The sequence below is a fragment of the Mus caroli genome, chromosome 19 (genome assembly GCF_900094665.2).
Source record: "Mus caroli chromosome 19, CAROLI_EIJ_v1.1, whole genome shotgun sequence".
In the NCBI taxonomy this organism is placed as follows: Eukaryota; Metazoa; Chordata; class Mammalia; order Rodentia; family Muridae; genus Mus; species Mus caroli.
Window position 1 is genome coordinate 2,058,319 of NC_034588.1, and position 4,356 is coordinate 2,062,674.

Below are 4,356 nucleotides of genomic sequence, written 5' to 3' on the forward strand. Positions count from 1 at the left end.
GAGATCTGGTGAGATTATATACCCAGTCTCTAGGGCACAGGGGATGTCCTACTATCCTTGTTTTAGTGTATGAGTGAAGGTGGCCACCTTAAATCTGAGTTCGTCTGGTGTTTTGTTTGTTTGGTGTTTTTCTTTTTCTGATCATGTTGTCCTGTCTTCTCCTGTTTTTCTCTGTTGCTTATTGGATTTGTGTTTTCAAGCATTGTTGCAGAGATGGGAACTGAACTGAGCACAACCAAACTGATCATGAGCTGCATGCAGCATTTTCAGGATTACTGGAAGGTAGACTGCTCACAGCTGCCTCGACGCTAGCTCCCCACTGAAGCATACTCTGTGTCTGTCCCACTCATTGGCTTGTAGGAGTCTGGGGTCTAAGTCCTGCAGGTACATCTGGGTCGTCTCTGTGCCCTCCTGTTGGAGATCCTTTTCCTCACCACGCTGCTCCTGAATGATGTATTTTCCATGATGTTCTAATTCCCAACTGGCTCCTGTCAAAGTACTTTTTATTTGCCTGAATGATTGGTGCCTCTGAGGCTCACTGCCTCAACCTGCTATCATAGGCCTAGTCCTGGAAGCTTCTAGCCTCTGTACAATCTAACTTCGGCCTAGAATGTTTTGAGCCTCTGAGACTTGCTCCTGAATAAGCTCACCCTTTTTTGTTCTTTCTGAATTCTACCTGACTGGTTCAACGCAGCTGCTCTGGCTCAAACTCCTCTTCCAGCTGACTTAGTTAATCTGGCTTTTCTCTCTGATGATACTTGGCTAAGCTATTAAGGCATAGATGGAATGTTAAGGCCTAGGTAACAGTTACCTTAATAGTCTGCCATTTTGTGCTGTTACTAATGTTATAAGGAAACATGTTTTTCCTGCTGTTACTATTTTCTCATGCCCAAGTTGATTTCATATTCTGTTATGTTCTGTGCCCTTGGAAACCAACCATGATAGAAGTCAGTAAAACTGCTTTGTATAGTTACCCACAATAAGCTTGGACCTGAACCAACCACCTAGGTCCTGTGTATGAGCTTTTATGGCACTTGCTTTTATAAACTCCCCTGGGATGGACCCCAACATAAGAGAGACACTTGCACCAATATAAGATAAGACTTCTATTTTGGATAGTGGTCCAGGGAAGTTTAAGTTCCCAAAACCTCCCTGAGAACTGGCATCCTACTTGGCAGAAGAAGGAGGAGGAGGAGAAAGAGAAGAGAAAAAGAAAAGGAAGGAAGGAAAGGAAGGAAGGAAGAGAGAGACATGTAGGTGGGCAAATGACATCCTGTTTAGCAAGTTAAGACATGAAAATTGGTCGCCCCGCCCACCCTGGGCCCGCCCCCAGCCCGGTTCCTGGGGAAGCATGCCGAGGTAGAACCTCACAGAGGATGTGCTGTCCTGCCCCTCGCTTCTGACCGCATTTCCCATGGCCGACTCTGCTGTACCTTGCTTTCTGGGCCCAAGTACCCGGGCTTCCAGCACCCACCGAGACACGACCAGTACTAAACAGACCAGAGCCCTGAAACGAGGAGATGCGTTTAAAAGGCAAGCAGAACTGGAAGCTGCTGTACAAAGGAAGGTGGAGTGTGAAAGGAAAGCTGTACGCATCACAGAGCAGGTCTTAGAAGAATTCCTGAAGAAGTGTGGGATGTTCATCACACCAGCTCACTACAGCGACGTTGTGGATGAGCGGTCCATCATCGAACTCTGTGGCTATCCTTTATGTCAGAAGAAGCTAGGTGTGGGAAGCAGGTGCGGCTGCAGGCCCCATGAAATCCACTTGTTTACTGCCTTGCCTGAGCATGCGCAGTGAGGCTGCTTGCATGGGCTGCCTGCCAGGCTGGACAGTTCCTCCTGATCCAGACCTGTCAGCCTATCTGTGAACGACCTAAGCTCGTGCCTGGAGTGTGTGTGAATTCTGATTGGATGAGGTGGGGTGGAGCAAGAAGGGGAGGAGTCGAGAGTAGTGAAGTGCCCATGCTGTGAGTAGAAGTAGAGTAAGAGAAGTAGAATAGGAGTAGTTTAGCCCTTGCCCTAAGAAGAAGCTTCTGGGGAAGGGAGCTGTAAAAGAAAAAGCCCGAAGTAAAGTTGCTGCATGAACCCAACTTGGTGCCTGTGTCGTTCTGTAGCCACCGGCTCAGAGGACCTGCGACAAATGGTGGCCCGTCTGGGAATGGGGAACTCATTGTGTCGGTCAGCAAAGGTAAGTAAGAAATTTTTGGTAAACAGCGGTAGGAAAATTTTTAGTAAACAACGGTAGGGAAATTTTGGTAAACAGAGGTAAGGAAATGTTGATAAACAGAGGTAAGGAAACCTTAGTTAACAGCGGTAGGAAATTTTAGTAAACATCTGTAAGGAAATTTTGATAAGCAATGGTATTTAAAGAAAGCACAGGCCTGTAAGGTTCCCGGGAAAAAAGGGACGAAGCATTAAAGTTCTCAGTTAGAGACTATTAGGTTCCTGGATTAGGGATTATTAAAGTTCTCAGGTATAGAGACGAAGGTAAGGTTCCCAAGAAAAAGGGACGAAGCATTAAGGTTCTCAGGAATAGAGACGAAGGGAATTTCAGCAACTAAAGAAAGCATAGGCCTGATAGGTTCCCCGGAAAAAAAGGGGACGGAGCACTAAGGTTCTTAGGAATAAAAACGAAGGGAATTTCAGCAACATAGGTTCAACTGCGATTAAAATGACAGTAAAAATGGTAGTCATCTGGATCTTGGTCAGGGCGTGCTTGAGGGACGCCAGTGGAAAGTACAATAAGGAGATTGCTTCTCAGGCTAGCCACCGAAAGCCTAAACAGCTTAGACAACAAACCAAAGCTAAGAAAGAGAAGAAGGAATCTAGCTCTGAAGGGTCTATTAGTGACAGCAACAGGACTGATAGCGACAGCTGTTGTCGGATGTTCCTCTGGAGGTTGAGGCACGGTAGGCTGCCCGAACCATCAGCCCCTCTGTTGCCTTCTCCTCCCCTCTATAAAGATGAGGGAGGCAAAAAGGGAAAGCGTAGTATGGATAATATTTTGATTTGTGGCTCCTCTAATGTGGAAGTGGAAGAGATATTTGGGACCCTAACTAAATACCTCTTGGAGAAGTGGAATTTGGTGATAGCCCCAGAAAAGGTTCAAAAGACAGACATAAAACACTATTTAGGAACTAAATTGAGAGATGCTGTTGTCGAGCCACTAAAGCTGGAACTAAGGATGGATAAAATGCATACCTTGGATGATTTTCAGAAATTGTTAGGAGATATCATTTGGATTGGGCACTATTGTAATCTTCCCAATGCAGAGTTATGCCCGTTATTCGATATTTCAAAAGGAGATTCCAATTTACAATCTCCTCACCAATTGCCACCCTTAGCCAGAGCTTGACTCATATGTCAAGAATGTGTGTAACCTCTGTTCAGTATCAGAATTTTTCCAGAGCTGCAAATCTGTCATGTGCAATTGGTGCGATGCTGCTAGGAAATTGGAGTCATGATCTCGACACAAAGATGAAGGAATTGCAAGCATCGATTGTTGCCATGAACAACACCCATGTGGAGATTGCAACGCAAAGCAATGGCTGGAGATCATCAAGGGAACTGTGGGACTCTTAAAAAATTGGGGAGGGATAGCCTTTTGAGCGCTCCTGCTGACTGTTGTGTGTGGAGGAATGCTTTGGTGGATGGCACATATGCGAAGGCGGCACAGGGCTGATAAACGAGCCTTAGTGCAGGCTATGGCAGCCTTGGAAGCAGGAACATCCCCCCCAGTGTTGGCTCAACATGCTGGATCAGTAATCAATGACGGGTAAGACCCTCATGTGCGCATACCAACCTAAGACAGGATGGTGAAAGTGAGTTCGTCACTCCCATGACGGGTAAGGATGTGGCACGGTGGGGGCAACCTAAGACAGATGTTGATCCCAGAGCTGCTAATAAAACAAAAAGGGGGAGATGTGGGAAGTGGGTGCGGCCGCAGGCCCCGTGAAACCCACTTGTTTACTGCCTTGCCTGAGCATGCGCAGTGAGTCTGCTTGCGTGGGCTGCCTGCCAGGCTGGACAGTTCCTCCTGATCCAGACCTGTCAGCCTATCTGTGAACAACCTAAGCTCGTGCCTGGAGTGTGTGTGAATAATGATCAGATGAGGTGGGGTGGAGCCAGAAGGGGAGGAGTCGCGAGTAGTGAAGTGAGTTGTTGTTTAGCCCTTGCTCTAGGTAGAAGCCAGAAATAGAGTAGTGAGGAGTTTTAGCCCATGCCGTGAGTAGAAGTAGAGTAAGAGAAGTAGAATAGGAGTAGTTTAGCCCTTGCCCTAAGAAGAAGCTGCTGGGGAAGGGAGTTGTAAAAGAAAAAGCCCGGGCTGGTGAGATGGCTCAGTGGGTAAGAGCA

At 46.9% G+C, this 4,356-nt stretch overlaps 1 pseudogene; it reads left to right on the forward strand.

The window, feature by feature from the left end:
* The first annotated feature begins 1,414 nt into the window (after window positions 1-1,414).
* The window catches only part of LOC110285930, a 4,855-nt pseudogene continuing 1,913 nt past the window's right edge, over window positions 1,415-4,356 (forward strand).